Source organism: Miscanthus floridulus, chromosome 6, assembly GCF_019320115.1.
Source record: "Miscanthus floridulus cultivar M001 chromosome 6, ASM1932011v1, whole genome shotgun sequence".
Lineage (NCBI taxonomy): Eukaryota > Viridiplantae > Streptophyta > Magnoliopsida > Poales > Poaceae > Miscanthus > Miscanthus floridulus.
The window spans coordinates 13079480-13103772 of NC_089585.1; the positions used below are offsets into that span (position 1 = coordinate 13079480).

Below are 24293 nucleotides of genomic sequence, written 5' to 3' on the forward strand. Positions count from 1 at the left end.
ACCTCAAGATAATGGCAATCAACTTCGAGCGTCCCTGCGGTTCGTTCCACTTCCGTTACATTTTACCTTGATTCCTCTGGTCTTTGCGAGTTCATACAGTTGGTAATTTTTTCTTTTGTTTTGTTCTTCGGATCTTCTAAACTTAGGAACTGCGCAACAAATTAGTTATTCCAACCGATCAGCCACATGTCTAATGCCTAGGACCAATGGGTAACCCAGATTCAACTGATCTGATTAATGCAGAAGTCAATAGAATCCCCTTTAGAGCCCAAAATTTCTCTCTAAATTTATGGAAACATACATTCCGATCTTGGCCCAAAACCACCAAAGGGTGGAAAGATTGGTACCTAAGGGTCAATAGGTCGATGCAAGTATACTGGGCAGAACGGAAGCTAGACCAATGTATTAGGCTATCTATTGCCGATATGCAAAAGAATGAGTCAATGATGATTGCAGCTGCTTACTTCTGGTCAGACACAACAAACACTTTTATGTTTGGACATAGCCCAGCTACTCCCACACTTGCCGATGGCCACATGCTCACTGGCTTGGATATTTCAACTGCCGATGAAGGCTCCATCTATGGCAGAAAATATGAATATAGGGTGAATACCCGCAACATCGGCGGTTGGACGGGATACATTCAAGAATGCCAGAAGACCGGGACAGTTAACCAGAGGGAACATGCCACATTCTTGAATATGTGGTTAGAAAAATTTATCTTCTGTGGTCGATCAGTAGGACCAACCAACGCCTTCCTCCCCGCAGCTGAACTTTTGGCTAATGGTGTAAGGTTCCCTCTTGGCCGATACCTTCTGAGCTCCACTTATCATCTTCTTCATCAAGTGTCTCAGAAACTTTTGCTTGGCGAACCCATCGGCAACTTAGGAGGCCCGTGGTGGTTTATCAACATGTGGCTGAATGCCCATATGCACAAATGTTTGCAATGGGACTTCTTTACCCAACAATTCCCACGAGAAATTGCTGAAGACCATGTGCTTGGGGACGAGGAATCGGCAACACGTCACCCCTCAATTTTGGTGAAGCCATAATTGTCCTTCCTGGAACAAAGGCCAATGAAGACCAGATCGGCAGATTCTTCCAAAGCTTCTACAATGGTCTTTCTCGTGATCATAGGGCCTGGGTACCTTATATTGACAAAGAAAACAGATTCCCCCTTCTTTTCAACTTTGCTGATGACACTCTGAATCAGGATAATGAACTCATGATGGCCATCATTACTCCCAGGGCAATTCCAGTAAACACATTTGGTAGCGGGAAAAACACCCACATTACATATGAATTTTACAACCCATCGGCAGTATCCTGTCAATTGGCTTTTGGGCAACTGCCAATCAAACTTTGTTTTGCCGATGTGATCAAACCCAGAGAAACAATCACCTGCGGAACAGATTGGAACAAGGTAGTGCAACTTTCCCCCGATGCCGATACTACAGATGTTGATATATCCACCTGGATGCCAGTATCTTTCATCACCGAGTCATATAAGCAATGGTGGCGAGAGTGGAAGGAACAACTATTTGCAACATCTGCTCACACATATCGGCACATGATTGACCCTGAATACGCCATCCCCGATGACGCAGTAAGTTTCTTTCAACTCCCTTCTGCTTTTTCCTTTCATATATCAGTAACTGACTTTCTCATGACAGGTTAACAACCCAGCACCATCTATGAGTAAAAGTGGGAAACCCCTCGATCTTCAGCCTGTTTCCCCGATATCGCCGATCGACTACAACGCCCCTACCTTAGCTACTTTGACTCACCAGAAGACCCGTGCCAAGACCATCACCTCCAAGTCCAAATTGGCTACAGCTAAGGCCACTCCAATGGCTGCTGCTACAACCCTGATCAAGGCATTCAAGGTAACAACCCTGTTTATTTCTACTCATGCTGATCACAAACTGTATTAACATCAATCATCAGGGTGTAAGAGCCGCTGCTAGATCGTCATCGGCAATTCCTCCGATATCAAGCACCACTACTTCTAACAAACCTTCAGAGGTATTCCTTTGATTTTATATTTTATCTGTTAAATATCATACCTTACACTTGTTTTGCAGCAACAAATGGGTACATCGGCAAGCGTACCAGATGTCCAAGCTCCACAACCAACAAGTGTCGATGCCCCCCAGCCAACCGTTGCTAAAGCTCAAGCAAAGCATAAAGCCTTAACAGATGTCGAGGCACAGCCAAAACGATAGAAGTCCAAGCCGATCTCCACATCTGCCCCAATGTCTGGAATCTAGTCAGAATCAGTCGACGCAACTGAGCAAGCAGTTAATCCTCCTATACGGGACATACCATCGGTCATCATACCCCAAGAGCCAACCACTGATGAGGCCACAGAGGATATCCCATCGGCAAGCTCAACCGATCCTCCACACGACATACTCCAAGCTGCTTCCTCCAGCCAAGCACAGGAAATTGCCTTGAAACAAGTAAGCCGATTGACCTAGTCGATTTATAATATTCATACTTTTCATTAACTGACCTCCTTTTCTTTTTCTCAGGAACAAGACTCCCCAAACAGCCTATTTTCCTTCGCCATTGATGTTTCTGACGATGATGGAGAGGAAACAAGTTCTTCCCTTGCACTGGGAACAATATCGGCAGAAATTAAGTCCAAGTTGGAAGCTCTCCTGCACTTGCTACAACAGGATACCGCCCAACTGGTAGATGACTCGGACCCCGCAAAGGCAATTTTTAAAATGATCCGTGGCCAGGTCCCTGCCGATGTTGAAGAAGTACTCTTCCCAGCAGCCCATTTAGAAAGCCGCCAACTGCAATATCAACGGGCTACTCAACGCATTGCCGATAGAGCAGCTCAAGCTCAACTCAAAGAAGAGATGCTACAACTGAAACAAATTGCCGATGAGAAGCACAAGGGCATCGGCAACTTGCAGACTTCGGGCGCTGAACTTAAGCAGAAAATCTTAGATTTATCGGCAAAGAAGATAGCTCTATTGGCTGAATTAAAAGAAGTCGAGGCAGCCTTAACTCATGCTCAACAAGAAGAAAGCTAGCTACCCAATGCCATCAAGGCCCTTCAGCAAGAAAGAGACATCCAGGCTCGCAAAGCTTTGGCCATGAAGAAAAAACTCAAGCCTGTGGAGGGTGCTGCCGATGAAGACATCAAAGAAATGGAGGAAGCCGACCAGATTCGCCTGCGTGCGATATTAGCTATCCAATCCTTGTTAAACTTGTAAATCTTGTTTATTGCATCGGCACTTTATGAGACATTGACACCCTTGCATAATTCTAGCCGATAGGACTGTTATCGGCACTTATACTTTTATGCATCCATCCAGATACTAGGGTAATATTTCTTTAAATATTTTCCATTTAATGCTCTGGGAAACACAACCCCTTCGAGGGTTTCTAGAATATATGCGTTACCAAGAACAGACTGATTTATCCGATATGGACCTTCCCAATTAGGAGACCACTTTCCAAACTTTGAACTTTTAGTCCCAATCGGTAAAATCAATTTCCAGACCAGATCTCCATCGGCAAACTCCTTTACCTTCACCTTCTTGTCATACCATCTGGCTACTCTTTTCTTATTTTCTTCGATGCTAACTAAAGCCCTTAACCGATGACCCGCCACATCTTCCAACTCATCCTTCATAAGAGTATCATAATCATCGGCTGTCAGCTGATTTTGAGAACGTATTCGCCTAGAACCAATTTTAATTTCCCAAGGCAATACTGCATCGTGTCCATATACTAACTGATAAGGCGTTACTTTGGTTGCACCATGATATGACATCCGATATGACCACAAGGCTTCATTTAATACTGTATGCCACCTCCTAGGATTTTCTTCAATTTTGCGCTTAATGAGTTTGATGATCCCTTTGTTAGAAGCCTCAGCTTGACCATTAGCTTGAGCATAATATGGAGAAGAATTTAAAACTTTAATTCCCATACCTACAGCAAACTCATCAAATTCTCCCGATGTAAACATAGTACCCTGATCGGTAGTGATAGTCTGAGGAATACCAAATCGGTAAACAATATGCTCTTTCACAAAATCGATCATATTAGCCGATGTCACCTTTTTTAAAGGAATTGCCTCAACCCATTTTGTGAAATAATCGGTAGCAACCAGAATAAATTTATGTCCTTTGCTCGATGGCGGATAAATCTAACCGATAAGATCGATAGTCCATCCCCGGAACGGCCAAGGTTTGATTATAGGGTTCATAGCCGATGCAGGCGCTCTTTGAATATTACCAAACTTTTGACACCCCTGACACCCTTTAAAATATTTAAAACAATCTTCAAGAATAGTCGACCAATAGTATCCATTTCTTCTGATCATCCACTTCATCTTGAAAGCCGATTGATGCGCCCCACATACTCCTTCATGAATTTCACCCATCAAGCTTTTCGATTCATCACTGCTAACACATCTAAGTAAAACTCCATCTATAGTTCGATAATATAATTCATCATCGAGGAGCACATACTTGGTAGCTTGGAACCTTATACGTCTTTCAACCTTTTTATATGGATCCTTTAAATAATCGACAATCTCCTTTCTCCAGTCATCGGTATTAACTACCGATGTTAGCACTTCCTGAATAGGCTGATACCCTGAAGCATGCTGAGCTAGTCGATTAGCCTCCTCGTTATGCAGTCGAGAAATGTGTTCAAGATGAAAATCTCTAAACTCTTTCAACAATTGCAAACATCTTTCATAATACGAAATTAAAACTTCACTTCGACATTCATAAATCCTAGCCAATTGATTTATAACTAGCATAGAATCACCAAAGATTTCAACAGCATCGGCACGTATCTCCTTCAGCAATTCTAACCCTTTTATCAAGGCTTGGTATTCAGCCTGATTGTTTGTCAATGTAGCAACAATCGGCGATGAAAACTCATACTTCCTTCCTTGAGGTGAAATCAACACAATGCCGATACCCGCTCCTTCACCACATGTGGACCCATCGAAGAAAAGTGTCCAAGGAGCAACCTCCAGAGAGTCCACTGCATTACAATGCTGAGTGACAAAATCAGCCATAACCTGCCCCTTAACTGCCTTAGTCGATTCGTAACATAGTTCAAATTCTGATAATGCTAAAATCCACTTGCCGATTCTACCACTTAATATCGGCATCGATAGCATATACTTGACTACATCGTCTTTGCATATGACCGTACATTCAGCAGATAACAAATAATGTCTTAATTTGACACAAGAAAAGTATAAGCACAGACATAATTTTTCGATGGCCGAATACCTTGTTTCAGCATCCACTAATCTTCTGCTCAAATAATAAATAACACGTTCTTTCCCTTCAAATTCTTGAATAAGAGCTGAACCGATAACGGTATCATCAGTTGACAAATACAACCTGAAAGGTTTCCCGTGTTGAGGTGGAACTAGCACCGGAGGATTTGTTAAATATTTCTTAATTTCATCTAGGGCTAACTGCTGCTCAGCTCCCCATACAAATTCCTGATCGGCTTTCAATTTAAGTAATGGACTGAAAGCCTTGATCTTACCCGACAGATTAGATATGAATCTTCTGATGAAATTAATCTTACCAATCAAAGATTGCAATTCAGTTTTATTGGCAGGAGCAACCACCTTGTTAATTGCATCAATAGACTTCCTACTGATTTCGATGCCCCGCTGATGCACCATAAAACCCAAGAACTGACCTGCCGATACACCAAACACACATTTACTAGGATTCATCTTCAATCCATGCTTCCTTGTACACTCTAATATCTTTCGTAGATCGGCTAGATGTTTTGTGATATCTCCAGACTTAATCACTACATCATCAATGTAGATCTCCACTAATGTGCCAATGTATTCATGAAAAATGAAGTTCATAGCTCTTTGATAAGTAGCACCGGCATTTTTCAAACCAAATGTCATGACTATCCACTCAAACAGCCCTACATGACCTGGACATCTAAAAGCAGTCTTGGGAATATCTTCTTCAGCCATGAATATTTGATTGTAACCTACATTACCATCCATGAAGCTGATAATTTGATGTCCGGCTGCAGCATCAATCAACAAATTAGCAATCGGCATTGGATAGCCATCCATCGGTGTGGCTTTGTTGAGATTCCTGAAATCAATACAAACACGAAGTTTTCCATTTTTCTTATAAACAGGAACCACATTAGAAATCCACTCTGCATATCGACACTGTCGAATAAACTTTGCCTCAATTAATTTAGTTATTTCGGCCTTAATGTCAGGAAGTATATTAGGGTTGCACCGGTGCGCTAGCTGCTGATGTGGCCGAAATCCAGATTTGATAGGTAACCGATGTTCAACTATCGATCGGTCTAATCCAGGCATCTCAGTATAATCCCAAGCAAAACAATCTTTATACTCTTTTAACAAATCAGTCATTTGCTGCTTACACTTGGAATCTAACTTAGCACTAATAAAAGTAGGTCTTGGCCTATCGCCATCACCAATATCTACTTCTACTAAATCATCTGCCGATGTGAACCCTTGACCTAATTTTCCATCATCGGCAAACCTATCCATTAAAATCCTTCTTCAGAATCGACTGCTTGGATCGGTGGAATTTCATAGTCAGCAACTCTAAGGAACTCTCTTTCCCAAACTTCTCCTGATATGCATTTAGTTCGCTCATAAGTATCTGATTCTGCCGATGCGATGATATAAGAAGAATCACCAGGAACAACCTCAATCTTATCCCCAATCCACTGTACGAGGCATTGATGCATTGTAGAAGGAACACAACAATTAGCATGAATCCAATCCCTCCCTAGAAGCAGATTATATGCACCCTTGCCATTAATAACAAAGAACGTCGTCGGCAAGGTTTTGCTGCCGATGGTCAATTCAACGCATACTGCCCCTTTAGCCGATGACACATTGCCTTCAAAATCCTTCAGCATCATATCGGTTTTGGTCAAGTCTTGATCTCCCTTACCAAGTTTCCGATACATCACATAAGGCATAATATTAATCACAGCCCCTCCATCAATGAGTATCTTAGATACAGGCTGCCCATCAACTCTGCCTTTCACAAACAAAGCTTTAAGATGCTGTCTCTCGTTATCGGTAGGTTTCTCAAAAACAGCCATCATTGGATCTAGTGTTAACTGAGCTACTTGATCAGAGAGAACAACTTCTTCCTCATTATCAGATAGTGCCAAAAAATCCATTGGCAACATGAATACCATATTAACATCTGCCGATGAACCCTTATTTTTGTGTTTTACCTGCCACTGCTAATGACCAGACCTCTCATTGGAGTAATTTTCCTCCCGGTATAAATCCTCCTGATGCTCACGTTGCATCCTCCTTCTCTGTGTCTTTGTCAGACCCTCCGGGCACCATCGAGGAAACTTGGTTTTCCAAACCGGCTGATAACAGGTCCTAGTTGATTCTACATGGCGTATATTAGGGTCCCTGTAGAATATTTATTCATTGGGAACTCTTGCGTTTGCCATCTCCTCAAGCTCCTCTTGATTCCTTGGAAAATATCCAGCGCGTTTACCAAGCCTCTCATGTACACTTAGTCTGCCCCCTAGCCGATCATGCACTGATGCTCTGCCTCTGATCGGCTCATTAATAAATAAACCCTGATCGCCAGGTTGAAACCTCCTTTCTGACCGATTGACCCCATAATAACCATTGCACTCAGGGCAATTTTCAACAGTTGGCAATTTAATACCTTCTTCCCAGCAATGGATGAAAAACAGGCACCTCCAATGATCTTTATGCCGATGCCATTCTTCCCGACGTCTCTCTTCTTACTGTTGTCGATATCAGTCATTTCGCTGACGCCAACTCTCCTGCTGCCTTCGATGAGTAATCACAATGCCAGGTCGAGGAGGATTTTTGGAACTACTACTTTCTCCCAGCAAACCCTTACTTTTTGCATCATCGGTAGTTATCCGATGTTGGGGATCCACTGATGCGTTTTTCTCAGCAGCCTCTGATGTCAATACCTTGGTCTTCCCTTTGGCCTCCAACATATTTGCTGGAAAAGGGTGTTGATCAATTTTCATCGGCTTCTGGGCCTTGGAAGTACCAAACTTAATTCTCCCAGATTCAATAGCCGATTGTAACTGTTGCCTAAACACCTTGCACTCATTTGTACTGTATGAAGTTGCATTGTGCCATTTGCAGTACAAGATCTTCTTCAACTCTTCTGCCGATGGGATCACATGATTAGGTGACAGCTTAATTTGGCCCTCTTGAAGCAGAAGATCAAATATCTTGTCGGCCTTGGTGATATCAAAGGTAAACTTTTCTGGCTCTTTTTGACCAAAGGGATAAGATATTGGCTTTTTATTCTTAACCCACTCAGCTAAGCCGATAACTGGTTCTTCATCAGAATCAGAATCTCCTACTTCTTCAACAAATGATACTTTTTTACTCCAATTCTTTTTAGATTCAAAAACCCTAGTATCTTGATCAGAGATCCTTTGCACGAGATGACTGAGGCTTTCAAACTCCTGAGAAGCATATCTGTCTTTGAGATGTGGCAATAACCCTTGGAAAGCCAAATCGGCAAGCTGCCGATCATCCAACACCAGACTGTAGCACTTATTCTTTACATCTCGTAGCCTTTGCACAAAGCTTTCTACCGATTCATCATTACGCTGTCTCAATTTTACTAAATCGGTAAGCTTCTTTTCATGGATTCCAGCAAAGAAATACTTATGAAATTGTTTTTCTAGATCGACCCAAGTAATAATAGAATTTGGTGGTAATGAAATGAACCATGTAAATGCCGATCCAGACAAAGATGATGAAAATAATCAAACTCTTAATTCATCTCTGCTGGCTGCCTCTCCACATTGAATAATGAAGCGATTGACGTGTTCCATTGTTGATGTATCATCTTACCCAGAGAATTTAGTGAAATCTGGTACCTTGTACCGATTTGGGAGAGGAATTAAATCATATGCAGGAGGGTATGGAGTCCGATAAGAATAAGTATTGACCTTGGGCTTTATCCCAAACTGATCCTTCATAATTTCTGCTATCTTATCGGCCCAAAAAGCATCAGCCTCCTGCTGATGAACTGGCTGAATTTCTACGGGAGGTGCCTGCTGATATCCCTCCACATATCTTTGTGGCCCACGATCTCCAGCAATCGGCATATTTGCCATTACTTATGGTCCATTAACCTATTGGAAAGGATTCATTGGCTGAGCTATCGATGCTTGATTCTGGAAACCAGCTTGCATATGACCTTGTTGAATCCCTGCAACTTGCTGATTTTGCTGAACTGTATGTTGAACAGGTAACTGTCCTGACCAACCATTATTAGAACTCATCGGTACAAAACTTACCGATGGCTAGTAATTTGCTGACATTGTTGGATAATTATAACTAGCTTAAGGCATGAACTGAACCCCAGTTTGACTCATAACAGGGGCTTTTTGCTGCATCGGCAGTAAGCTTGCCGATGGACTTGAATTGGGTGTTTGAACCAAAGGCATCTGGAAACCTCCTGGAGTTGGTTGCATAGTAGTTGCTGTGGCATATTGAGGCACTTGAGCCATCGGCGAAACAGCCGATGGTATAGGAGCTTTTCCTACTGCATCAAACACTTGAGGCAACCCAGGATTGAAAGCAGATGACTTCGGAGGCATACCATATCCCCACCAATTAGTAGGAATCTGGCTATTCTGAGACACAGGGCCTGACATAGCTGATGCCGATAGATCTGTATTAAGCTGAATTCATCCTGGTAGTACCGGATCTGATCGTATCGGTGTAGATTGAATATTAGGTAAGCCTACCGATACTAGAGGGGAAGTAACTTCTGTACCCGCAACGGCCGAGGGAGCCGATGGAATATTGATAGATGCTAGCTCTGGTTGGTGATAGGCAGGCCCAACGTAATGCGGTGCCGCTTGTCCTTCTTTAAGAGTTCGAACCACAACATTATGAATAGTATTGGACAGCACATTGGAATGATTAATCAAAGCATGATTTACTGCAGAATTAACCATCTCTTGAAGTTTACCAGGATTGGAGTCAAAGGTAACCTGCCGAGGCAACGGAAAATCTTGCTTCTGGATGACTTGTCCACTCTTGTTTAGGCTAAACGATTTCAGACAAAGCTGCTTGTATTCTTCTATAGCCTTTTCCATAGCTTGCCTCTGCTCTTCCTTAAGATCTTCTTCTGATACCGCGATAATGTTCTCTGAATTAATCTCAGAATTGAACATATTGATCGGATTGATTGGTCCCACCGGGCGTGCCAAAAGATGTGTTGATGCAAAAAGTGGATCTGCAAACACAAAGGGCTAATACCCGAATCGATATCCAAAGCGTGCCAGTCGATTTGACCTATTAATCGACAAGGATGAAGATACGAGCACTTTGGTCCTGACCATAGCGATACGCCCGGAAGTCACGGCCAAGATGTACTCACGCAGAACTCGAGAATTGCCGAAGGTTGCACTGAAGCTATGCAACTCGCCGAATCAATGAGAACTCGTAAAAAGGAAAAATATGCAAATTGACGAAGTCACCAAAAAGTAAGTAGATGCAAATAGGAGTAAAAATTGGTTTTGATATTGATTGATATATATTTTTACATTGCCCCTCACTCTATATTTATACCCTGATCTAAAGAGACATAACCAAACACAACTAGGACACCAAGCCCATATCTAAGGAAACACGTGACTCTTACATGAATCATACTCTAACAAATATAGAAAAGGAAATCAACTCCTATCTATTTCCCTGTTCGCCTCAATTACGATGGAAATCTCACCGTCCTCCTTTCCATCGGCATACTCCCTGTTTCATCGGTAGTAGTCTTCAAGCCTTCCTTCATCGGCATCGACAATAACATTTCCAACCTTATCGGCAACACCCGAGTCTAAATCGACCTTTCCATCGATCACCACCATTCATCGGCAACCATCTTTACAAGCTGATTTTCATCGGCTGTTAGCGTACACAGTAACTTTCCTCTGCCGATTAGCCCACTCTGATCATTTTGACACGTGCAAAAAACAGTGTCAACAGGTGATTAAGAAGCTGTTCTCTGAAGACTAGAAGCTGAGAATTGGAAGCAGAAGATTGAAAGTGGAATACTAAAGGCTTTTGAGCGTATTGCTTTGGGGGAAAAGCAAGTTAAGGCAAGTATAGCATGGGACTATCCTTGTTACCTATTCACATTTAAACACTTAATTCATATTGCATGTGTCTACCTTGGCAACTGTAGTAAATTCCCTAGCTAATTGATATCCAGGATTCCTTGACACCTTTGGGTAATTGCATTGGATAGTTTTTGCTAGTGCTTAATCAAAACCATGATCTTGTAACTTGACTAATGATATATGCAATACACATTAAAATATGACTTTTTAGTAACATGGAATCAGGGGGCTGAAGTGTTTATATGCTTCAGATTCCTCTCCCTAAGGACTTATCTGTAAGCGATCATCCGGGACTTACAGTACAGCTGTGAGGGCCATATGGCTCTAGCTTTAGCTCAGTATGAGGATCTTTTCTAGCTTGTTAGTGGTTACCTTTCAGGCGCGGGGTATGTTTCCTTTGCTACTGGGAAGTGTGTACCGTGCTGCGATGCCCATGCTTGCAACTCCTAGAGATGGGCCACATACGCCTGGCGGCCCTAACTTGTTAGACGAATTCTTTGAAAGGCTTTATAGTGAACCCTGCCGACCTTCCTTGGAAGTGGGTCAAGAGAATAGCTACCTTGGGCGAAAGGGTAAATCACAACTCACAGTGAACGTGTACAAACTCTGTAGAGTATAAAAACTGTTATAACAGCCGTGCTCACGGACACGAGCGGCCTTGGACCCTTATGGAATAGAGATGATCACTAATGGATAATGATGATGCTAATAATTGATTGTTTATGCTATACATTATTCATGTTTACTTGATCATGAGTTTATGGGCTTATGGATAAACTTATTGCCAACCAATTGCTAAAAAGATGATCTATTAAAGCTAATCGTAGTTAAACCAGTGTTAGCCCTTTTTGAGCCTCATGAACCCCATGATATAATTGTTAAGTACGACATGTACTTACACTTGCTTTATTTTCTATACATTGGATAAAAATGCCGGATGGGTACCAGATTGCTGGTTTGGAGAAGTAGGTTTGTGGTCAACTAGTCAGTCGTCCCTGTGGATTTGGAGTCTTTGCCAGAAGGTCGGAGTCAACTTTCTGTTGTCTATACTCTGAGGTTATTTTCTTTTACTAATACGTTATGTAATAAGTATTGCCTCTTGATTTTATCCTTATTTGTAGCTATATGTGAGATTTGACTTCCTGGGCTCACATATAGTGTGTATCTGGTTTTGTCTTTAAAACCGGGTGCTACAAAGTGGTATCAGAGCAATGCTGACTGTAGGACGCAAGCCTAGATAGAATTGGACATTTTAGCATGCTTTTATCTTGCTTAGTTCTTGTTTTCTCTCCAACCTTGTTATTTGCTAAAAGTTATGCTCACTTCAGCCTCTGTCTATTATGAAAACTTTGTCTCTATTCTCAATCCTCTATCTTTGTCTATATAGATGGATCGTAATGAGGAGACCACCGGTATCAAAGGTCAGGAGGACCAAGCTACGTTGTCCTTGACTGCATTCAACATGGAGAAGTTTGTAGCTATGCAACAACAAGCACCAGAAGGAATGACTCAACCTAGGAGTTTTTAGCAGTGCTTACCACAAGGTCAAACCAACATACCAAAGGGACCAGTGAAGAGACAAGTAGCAGAAGCATGGAAGAATATGAAGTCCAACGAAGATGTTGGAAGGACGGCTCATGAATGCCAGGATCAACCACAACCGAAGCAAGAACAGAAAGTCCAGAAGAAACAGGAGCAAGAAAGTAAAACAAAGAGAAACTACATCTAAGGAAGATTGAATAATGTGGATATGACTACTGCTCATGGAGCAAAGGAGGTTGTGTATGGTTTCATTCTTGTAAACTTAGCTTCCACCACAGTGCTGTTTGACCCTAGAGCTTCACATTCATTTATCTCTAGTGCATATGTAAAGGAACATAAGATAACTATGCTTTCAATGAGGAGACCAGTGATAGTTAAGACTTCAGAAGGAGAAATGAAGGCAAACCACAAATGCCCAAGAGTTAGTCTTAACATCAAAGGAGTAAAATTTGAAGTAAACCTTATTGTATTAGAGTTAGTGGACATTGATGTCATTCTTGGAATAGGATGGCTATCTGCTTGTGAAGGAGTGATCAAGTATGCCCAGCGTTCAGTGCTTCTAACCACACCATCAGGAGAAAGAATTGAGTATGAAGGTATTCAGCATGTACCTAAGGCAATGTGGATAAGAAGAGAAAGGAGATCTCACCAGAGTTAGAATTGGAAAGCAATCAACATTTGAGTTCTATTACATCATCACATCCAACTCCAATCCCTAGTCAGATAAACTCAGACTCTAAAGAATTGGAAGTTTCTCAAGCTAAGGTTACTCCAGTCTTCCCACATGAGGTATGCATAGATGGGTGGACAATCACCTACATAGAGTTTCAACCCCAAAAGATCAAGCGAGCTAAAAAGCGGTCTAGTCAAACAAAGATGAACTTACAGAGTCAGCAAGCTAACAATACTCTAAGCAACAATTCTATGGAGTATGACATCACAAAAGATCCAGCTAAGAGAAAGTGTTATCATTGCCAGCAGGAAGGACATTATGTTAAATCTTGCCCACAGAAGAATCAACAATTACACCAAGGAAGCAGTCAAAGTTAGATCACAACCAGACTATCACCAGGAAGTGTCAGTGATACCCAACAAAAAAGAAGCATATGGTGAAATTGATGTAGTGAATGATGTGTCACTCCCATGTGAGAGATGTCCCTGTAATCATGCCATTTTTAAGAATTAGGAATTTGTGCCCCTTATGTAATAAAAATGATAGTATCGCAAATTGAGTCGATAATTGAGTTGTGCATCTTTACTGTCTTGTCGAATTGTCATTATGTTTATGCTTGTTTTGCATCTTTATAATGATTGCAATGATCTTGTTGGGTGTTCCCACAATTTCATTCAGTTTATAAGTTTAAGGTATAAGGATTACTGAAATAAATAGTTGGGTTATGGTTTTCTTCTGTTTTCCCTATCTTGTCTTTAGAGCAGCCCGTCTTTATCGGTTCATATCTTTGATTTTGGACGATCAAAAACCCTGAGGAAATCCTGAACAACAGTAGACTTCAATCACAAGACGATGCAAGCTATACTTTGGTATCCCCTACTTTACCTTATCTTAAGGGGGGTAGCCAAGTTGAAGAAGTGGTAAGATGAAGTATCATACGTTTGAGTTTGCACAGCGGAAATCAGAGTGCGCAGCGGAAGCGTGGTGGTACTCAAGGATGTAAGAGAGAACCTAGAGTTTCAATGAGTTTTGGTTAGAAGTCCAAGAAAAGTTTTATCCAAGATCATCAAGATTTTGGTAGAGCTACTAGAGAAGCTTTTAAGTTAGTTTGGATCAAGAGACTTTAGCCAAGTGTTTGAAGAAGTCCAAGAGGTCAAAGTAAAACCTGAGTATTAGCTTGATAGATCAGGACAAGAGCTTTGTATCTACAATAATGCATCTTGTGAAGGTGTAGGATGTGTCCTTATATGCATGAGTTGAACTAACCTATTATCTGGAGTTATCCATTGCGATGCATGGAAGTACCCTCTTCTTGAAAGTAAAAGTGACATCTAGGAGGATCACAAGAGTATATAGGACATCTTCACCAAGTTAGTCTTTGAGCTTGTGATAACCTTGTTGGAATGAGATTGATTGTGACTTGGAAAAGTGCTATCACTTCAAGAATAAAAGTCATGGCCGATGCCCTTAGCAACGGAGAATTGTGCTAAGAAGGTTCAAGTGACACTAAGGATTAAGAGTTGTATTCCCAGTTCAAGCAACTTCACCAGGATCATTAATGTTTTAAAGATTGGTGGTAGATTCTCTTTCGGACCAAGAATATAAGGAAGCCTTGTTGAAAGGTGAACATATGAGAAAAGAGAATTATGGCCTAGAGATTAGGGTTACCTGAGAGTTGTTCAAGGTACCTGTCAAAATTTTGGAAATAGTTAGGCAAATTACTTGGAGTAAGGGCAACAGGTAATACAAAGTAAGGTGGATCTTTATCAAGATGATGGAACTGCACGAGGAAGTAAAGAAGAATCCAAGGACGGAGTATTCCTATCTCTTAGTCGACGTCTTCTGAATCTCGAGGATGAGATTCATCTTAAGGGGGGTAGAATTGTAACATCCCAAAATTTGCCTCTTTTGAAAATAGGATTAAAATGATTTATTTGTGAATTTTTGTGCTCATGAAAACATAGGAAAATAAAAATTTTCATTAATTTAAAATCTATCATAAGGTAGAAACATGTTTGTTGCATTCATACCGGTCGCATATCGTGTTTCTATGTGCAAAATGTGTGTTTTTATACGTTTAGAAAACGAATATCTATCTCTAGGAATTTTCCAGCTTCTTTCTGGAATTTAATTCCTACATCCTTCACCTTAATCTTTATGTTTCAAGTTCCCAACAATCTCTTTATGAGCTCCAAATACTTTATTTGGGTTCATCATGTTCCAAAGTGTCTCTGAGAATTTTCCCCAAATTTTTGGAGGTCTCGGAGTATTTTTCGTGGCTTAAATACCAATTCTGGACTTTTCTAGAATTATTTTATCCACGAAATTAATTAATTCCAAAAATAATAAATCTCTAATTTTTCCCAACGCTCAAAGCCCATGTGCAATAATCCTAATAAATCTTAAAGGTCCATGTATTTATTTACTAATGGGCTTTAATGATTATTTAGGCCCATTAGTAAATGTGGAGGGTGCAACATCAGTTAGTACTATATTGCTAGTTGATGTAGATGTGAGGAGTTTTTCTTCCTATATATATCTACCAACCCCTTGGGCAAAGCACACCAAAACTACCGTATGGGGAGCCCCTAGTTTGAGAAATCCCTCGTGTAGTAAATTAGATTTTTCTCATCCTTCTCTCACCGTCGCCGTCGCCGCCGGTCGGCCAGCAGGCCCCACGGCCAAGGCCGTCCTCGACTCCCCCCTCCGTGAGCAACAGTAGCCTCCTATGGCCATCGCTGTTCTGTACGTTCTGTTGGTGATGACGATCCAATGTTGAAGATGAGGTATTTACGAGTTCGCCATCGGTCATTAAATAATCGTAGTTTATTCGTTTTAATTCCGTTTTAGTTCATTCCAGTTGTGTTAGTTTCGTGTCGTCGAGATCCATGCAGTAGAGTTATTAGTTTTCATATCACATGTTTATGAATTTATTTTATTAAAACATTAATTGTGCCTATAATTAATTAATCGCTGATTAATTAAAGTCGATTTAGGTTTTTGATTTCGATTCGATTGCGCGAGTTTCATCACAGTGTGTGTTACGTGTTAGCAGTGATGTTTAACATGTCCCACGTCTTGGAAATTTATAAGTTAAATATTAATTTGATTAAGGATTATTCAATAACTTTTTAATTAAAAGCAATTTAAGTTCTAATTCCGTTTTGCACCGTTTAAGTTGCGTTTGGTTCATGCTGACATAAACTATATGTTAGGGGCAATGTTTTTCATGTCACATGTTTTTCCATATATAGCTAAATATTAAATTGATTAGTATATTTGCACACTAGTTTGGAATTAAAAGCAATATAGGTGCTTAACCTTGATAATTTATACCTAAAAGTTAATATGATTAATTGTTAACTTAAAAGTGTTTCTAGAATATAATTTGATTAGCTGAACAAGATACATATGTGATAAGTACGAGTAGATGCAGTCACATGCTTAATTCCTTTGCGAAGGTAAAGTTTAATTGTTATGTGATAACATTTATAAATAATACATGATTAGCTTTAACTCGACTTTTAAAACTAAATATGTTGTGATTAATCTAAATCAATATTGCTCATATAGTTTTTCTTAGCTAATCTAAAACAAGCTCGTAGTTGTTTCTTTTATAATATAATATAAATCTTTTGATAGTGGTTTTCTTTTAACCGTAGCTCCTTTCTCAGTGTCTCTTGCGTTCTCATAACCGTAGCATCGAGCCATTCTTGTTGCGTTACTTTTGTTTTGGCGTGTTCTACGTAGTGGCGTTAGTGGCTCTCATGTTACTCAAATGTGTTTTGGCGGTTAAAAAGTTAATTGTATTAATACTATCACTTGCATCGTTTTCAGAATATAAAGTTAATATAGGTTTTGTACTACGCTCTTTCTTAAGCAATGAATCAAGTTGATTAATGAGAATATTTACATGTGTTTCTATAGTTAAAATAAGTTAAATGGATAGGTTTTATTTTCCGTTGCTTCGATAGTCACTTTTTCATTGAATCGCATATAGCGTGTCTTTTGCGTTTGTGTGTTCGTAGCGATATGCCGTTTTGCTTATTTTATTGGTTGATGTACTGTTCTCATATATTTTTATTTGTATGCCATGTATGGATGTTTGTGTGGTGATATATGGTTCAGTCAATCGGTGAGATTTACGTGGTGATTAAGAAGCTGTTCTCTGAAGACTAGAAGCTGAGAATTGGAAGCAGAAGATTGAAAGTGGAATACTAAAGGCTTTTGAGCGTATTGCTTTGGGGGAAAAGCAAGTTAAGGCAAGTATAGCATGGGACTATCCTTGTTACCTATTCACATTTAAACACTTAATTCATATTGCATGTGTCTACCTTGGCAACTGTAGTAAATTCCCTAGCTAATTGATATCCAGGATTCCTTGACACCTTTGGGTAATTGCATTGGATAGTTTTTGCTAGTGCTTAATCAAAACCATGATCTTGTAACTTGACTAATGATATATGCAATAAACATTAAAATATGACTTTTTAGTAACATGGAATCAGGGGGCTGAAGTGTTTATATGCTTCAGATTCCTCTCCCTAAGGACTTATCTATAAGCGATCATCTAGGACTTATAGTACAGCTGTGAGGGCCATATGGCTCTAGCTTTAGCTCAGTATGAGGATCTTTTCTAGCTTGTTAGTGGTTACCTTTCAGGCACAGGGTATGTTTCCTTTGCTACTGGGAAGTGTGTATCGTGCTACGATGCCCACGCTTGTAACTCCTAGAGATGGGCCACATACGCCTGGCGGCCCTAACTTGTTAGACGAATTCTTTGAAAGGCTTTATAGTGAACCTTGCTGACCTTCCTTGGAAGTGGGTCAAGAGAATAGCTACCTCGGGCGAAAGGGTAAATCACAACTCACAGTGAACGTGTACAAACTCTGCAGAGTATAAAAACTATTATAACAGCCGTGCTCACGGACACGAGCGGCCTTGGACCCTTATGGAATAGAGATGATCACTAATGGATAATGATGATGCTAATAATTGATTGTTTATGCTATACATTATTCATGTCTACTTGATCATGAGTTTATGGGCTTATGGATAAACTTGTTGCCAGCCAATTGCTAAAAAGATGATCTATTAAAGCTAATCGCAGTTAAACCAGTGTCAGCCCTTTTTGAGCCTCATGAACCCCATGATATAATTGTTAAGTACGACATGTACTTACACTTGCTTTATTTTCTATACATTGGATAAAAATCCCAGATGGGTACCACATTGCTGGTTTGGAGAAGTAGGTTTGTGGTCAACCAGTCAGTCGTCCCTGTGGATTTGGAGTCTTCGCCAGAAGGTCGGAGTCAACTTTCCGTTGTCTATACTCTGAGGTTATTTTCTTTTACTAATACGTTATGTAATAAGTATTGCCTCTTGATTTTATCCTTATTTATGGCTATATGTGAGATTTGACTTTCTGGGCTCACATATAGTGTGTATCTGGTTTTGCCTTTAAAACAGGGTGCTACATGTGAACACACCAGTAGTAGAAAATCCCATATGCCGGCAAGTCATGCAAGGAGTAATGGTACCAAACATGCATTTTGAAGTTTGTCTTTGTAGCTCGGTCGTATGTCCATACCCCTTCCTCCCAAACACAAACAAAATCATCAATCAAAGGCTCCATGTACACACTCATATTATTCCCCGGGTGTTCTGGAATTATCAACGACAAGAATATGTTCTGTCATTGAAAGAGGACACCAGGGGGGAGATTGAGGGGGATAACGAACATGGGCCAATAGGTGTATAGGGCAGCCACCATTTCATAAGGATTGAACCCATCTGTTGCCAGCGCAACACGTACATTATGAGCCTCTAGAGCTTTCTCACGATGAATCACATCAAACCTTGTCCAGGCTTTACCATCAGATGGGTGTACCATCTTCTCAGGATTGCATCGACGTCCGTTTTTGTGTCATGTCATCTGTTTCGCGGATTCCTCGGTCATGTAAAGCCGTTGGATCCTCGGTGTGAAAGGAAGGTACCATAGGATCTTCACGAGGATTGCGAGCTGCCTCTACTGACCATCACCAGAGTCTACCTCCAGGAACGTAGATGATTCACACTTCACACAGTACTTTTCTTCCTCATACTCTTTCCTAAATAAGATGCATCCCTTTGGACAAGCATGTATCTGCTCATATGGCATCTTAAGTGCATGAAGGAGTTTTTATGCCTCATACATGCTCTTTGGCAAGATATGACCATCCGAGAGCAGGCTACCAACAACTGTGAGCATAACATCGAAGGCGTCTCAACTCAAGCTAAACTGGGACTTCACGGCCATTAGGCATGCAATGGCATCTAGTTGAGAAACCTTGGAATGCCCATGAAGGGGTTGCTGTGCCATAGACAACATGTCGTAATACGCTTTTGCGGTAGCCTCTGGCTCCTCCTCCCTACGTCCTTCATTGAAGTGTGCTTCATGATAGTCATTTAACATGTCTCCTACCCTGGCATCCCCATCATATTCCTCGATGTGTTGTCTCACGACCTCGTCTCTCCCATGATCGGCATCACCATGGTAGATCCACCTGGTATAGTCTGTCGTAAATCCATTCTTGTAAAGATGTTTACCCATGACCACCTTGGTTTGCCAACGCATGTTTGCACATTTGCTACAGGGACACCAAGTGACACTAGCTCCTTTAACCCTTGCAAATGCCCGTTCCAAGAAAGCATCGGCCTTGTCAATCCATTCATCGGTCAATGAAGTCTAACTAGAGCAGCCCATGTACATCCACTCACGGTCATCCATCCTCTAGCATATCAGTGAGTAATATAAAAATCATGTTGCATCTACACATTCCTATACTATCTAATAGGTGAAGATAGGTCCTAATCCCACCCGAGGATGTGTAGATGGGGTTAGTTTTCATGCTCTACTCCTATCTAAGATAGAATTTTGGCAGCACCTCCCCGCTATTCTCTAAATACATGTCCTAGAAGGGAGATTGTGTATCTAGAGAACAATAGGGAGATGCTGTCGAAACTCTATCATGGATCAGAGTAGAGCATGGAAACTAACCGCATCTACACATCCTTGGGCCATCCAAAAAATGTGGATAATTCGAAACATATACGGTTATAGATATGCAAAGAGCTGCATATTTCCAACCATATCTCTTTCGAACGGGAGACGCCTAGCTAGGTTACGCGATATACGAACATGATACGGAAAGAAGGGTCTTCTATGCCTCACCTTGCTGTCCTGCAAAGTGATGAGTCAAGGACATTGCAATAGCCTCTCCTGCAATAAAAGGAACATAATAGTATCAAATCTAAATTTTGGCAGCACCTCCCCTGCACGGGGAGGTTTTCAAAACCTACAACAAATAAAACGGCACGATGGCCGACAACCACATACACTTGGTAACAAACGGCACGATGGCCGACAACCACATACACATCTTATACCTTGCAAAACGACGACAAGTTGTGGGGTGGCGGGAGGGCAAGGCGGAACTAGGCGATAGGGCGGGGCAGGGAGCGGTGGAAAAAACCTGCAAGTTGAAGATAATAGAGAGCCAAATGCATCAGGTCAGTAAGTGTATAGCGAGATCATTAAAAGAATGGCAATCATTGGCATGGAAAGTCTCATCATGTCTCAACATCAAATATTTCATAATTATTGTCATGTCACTTGTCTACTAAAATGAAATCAATCTTGGAAGTGCATATCCAGTACATAAATAATATGTAACTCTTATTTCTACAGTGGTAGAAAGATGCAATCGACTGACCAGTGTTCTATTAGGCAAGTTAGGAGCTAGGCGGCAATGTCTTGGCACCTAGCACCTAGAGTGACAACGAAGTACCCAGGTGTTCAACTAGCTTGTGTGTTGTGGGCAGCAGCCATAGGCAGCAAGTTTTATGTGCAACTACAACCAGCCTTGAGTTATTCACTTCACAATGCTCATATAATCGCCAAGCAACAAGTGAGAAACAGTCATTTTGTACATATTATTAGGCATGTTCATGTTACCAGAAATGCCCAAGTTTTGCAATTTGTCGGTGCAGAAAGTGACCAACAAGTAAATATTTGTAGTTTTGCTGTACGTTGTGATCGGAGGTGGCCTAGCACTCAATGACATAGGGTTTATACTGATTCAGGCAATGTGCCCTACATCCAGTTTGAGTCGGTCGGTGACTTTATTCCTGAGCCTAGGTGCTCGAAGTTTGCAGTGGGGTTACAAACAAGAAGGAGAAAGATGGGGTGTACGAGAGGTCCGGTCGGAAGACCCAAGAGCGACGGGAGCTCCACTATGAGCTAAGTGTTCAAGCATGTACTTGAGGTTCAAACCTGGCGGTTTTGTGGTTGTGAACTAGTGAACTTGATCGATCTAATCAATATAGAATCACTTGAATGTTGGGAGAGAGCGCATCCCCTTTTATAGATGAAGGAGACGGCCTTACAAGTGTGAGGGAGAGAGTACGTATGCTTCTAAGCCTTGTTGCCCACGCCGGCGGGTATAGGATGATGGTAGGCGCCCACAATGCTATTGGATGTTAGATACATGTGGGAGGTTGGGTCATTTTGTTTGGGTATGACAGATGTCGGTACCTGCTATACTATTGATGCCTAAAGGCATGTGAGAAGTTTCACCATGTTCACTCGATACGGTAAATGCCAGCGCCCACAACACTATTGATGCCCAGAGGCATGTGGGGAGCCTTACCATATGGGAGTTAATGGCGCCCACAATACTGTAGGGAAAATGTCGGCACCTACAACACTATTTGTGTCAAGGAGGTTGTAGAGTACTATTTCTATAGGTGTACAGGGTATGGTCCCTAGTATCGTGGATTGACTTGTGCACCCTGCCTTGCTTTCCTTGCCTGTTTCCTGGTCCTTACCGAGCGGGCATCCTCGGTCGGTTGGTCCTAGTCGGCTCTGATTGCGCCAGTCAGAGAAGAGCAGTGAGCAGGGTTTTGGCGTACCCCGGTCGAAGACATGGGGTCAAAGTCAGAAGTAGTGCTTTGGCTAGGCCTTCTAGTCGGAGAGGCCGTCCAAAGGCGGGCTAGAGATCGAAGTGAGCGCTCCAGTCAGAGAGGTGGGCCGGAATAAAAAAAATAGGCGCCGCTCCTCCTCGGCCAGGCCTTCTGGTCGGTGATTAGATCGCCCTTCTGGCCTATTGTTTACATACCTAGGCCGGCCCATGAGTTGCGCGTTGTATGCTTGGGCCGAGCCTTTGTTGGGAAGTCGGTCTGTGAGGGACCCCGGGTTTATGAACCCGACATGAGCCCCCGAGTCCCCGGGCGATTCGGGTGGAATCGTCTGGGGGGTTTTTGTATTGACGACGGGTGCGCGTGAGCGCACCCACGGGAGTAGCCCCCAAGCCCCCAGTGATTTGGGTAGAATCATCTAGGGGGTTTTTATGTTGCCAGCGGGGGAGGTTTTTGTTTCGTCAGCAAGTGCGCGCGCACCCGTGGGTGTAGCCCCCGAGCCCCCAGGCGATTCGGGCAGAATCATCCGGGGGCTATTTGTTAGCGGGTGTGTGTGTGCGTGTTTTTAGTCGAGATGGAATTATCAACCAAGGCGTCATTGCGTAGCCGAGGCATTTAGTTTTGGGATCGGGCGAGGTAGAGCTTGTGGATCCTAGCGTCGGTGCGCGCCGTGGGATCGGACAAAGCAGTTAGTTTAGGGATCGGATGAGACATAGCTCATGGGTCCTAGCATCGGTGCGTGCTATGGGATCGGGGGAGTCAGAGTCATGGATACTGGCCTTGGTACAACTCACGTAGCTGAGGCAGTTTAGTTAGTTTAGTTTAGGGATCAGGTGAGCCAGACCTCGTGGATCCTGATGGGGTGAGTTCGGGGTCGCAGACCCAAACATTTTTTTGGTGTGCAGTCAAAGCGTAGCCGATGGATGGGGTGAGTTTGGGGTCATAGACCTAGGTGTTTGGTGTGCAGTCGAAGCATAGCCGATGGATGGGGTGAGTTCGGGGTCATAGTCCCAGGCATTTGGTGTCTTGAGCCTTCGAGCCCCGTTGGGCTTTGGTAGGGGTTGGTTGGAGTTGTGTGCATTACCCTGTCCTTGGTGTCTCACAACTGGAGGGGCTGAGTTTTGTCCCTTGTCCTGACTGCTCGGGCTCGAGTGACGCGCTCGGTTAGTTCACTAATGGGCATGATCAAGTGGAATCCGGGTCCGTCGTTCATGATGGGGCCAGCATAGCCCTCTTGTGACATTCCACTGCTCCTTTACCTATAACCCGACAGATGCCTGTGTTGTTCCAGAGACCGACCCGGGTGGCCTGATGGCCTCCCCTCGATGAAGGTTCTATGGGCTTGGCAAGAGGTTTAGGATCAAATAAAAAGGTTGAGATGACCCTATCTGCTTTGGGGCAGACAGGGCGAGGGCCGCACGGGGCTCATCTATGTTTTCTCCCCTAGCTCTATTTGACATGGGGCGGCCTCAAGCCCTTCATGGGTGGGCCTTCAAACCCTAGTCTATCGTAGCTCATGTCAAATGAGGCAACTGCCACTCCATGACGCAACATGGAGCATTGTGATGCATTTCGATGCACGTGCGATGGCTTAGTTCCTAAGCCCCTAGGCGGTTCAGGGCCCGAATCGTCCGGGGGGCACAGGCATATGGAATGAATGCGTGTATGGATGTATGAAATGATTATAAAGAAATAGCGAGGGTCGGTAGTGTTACCTTGATGACTTTGAGTGACGGGGTTTGAAGAGCTTTAGTCGGAAATGTCCGACTGGGACCCCTACTCATCGTTCGTGATGGAGTCGGCATGGCCTACGTGAGGCATCCCTTTGTTCCTTACCTGTCTCTCGGTGTTTTTCTAAGCCATTTGATCAATTTAGGAAGCCTGATGGTCTCCCCTGGTGGAGATCCCATTTTGGGTTTTTTCTAAGTCCTGCCTGGGGATGCGGAGA

At 42.3% G+C, this 24293-nt stretch overlaps 1 protein-coding gene across 1 annotated transcript in view; it reads right to left on the reverse strand.

The window, feature by feature from the left end:
* The window catches only part of LOC136461682 (rhamnogalacturonan I rhamnosyltransferase 1-like), a 158889-nt gene that overhangs the window by 53785 nt on the left and 80811 nt on the right, over window positions 1-24293 (reverse strand). The window lies entirely within an intron of this gene.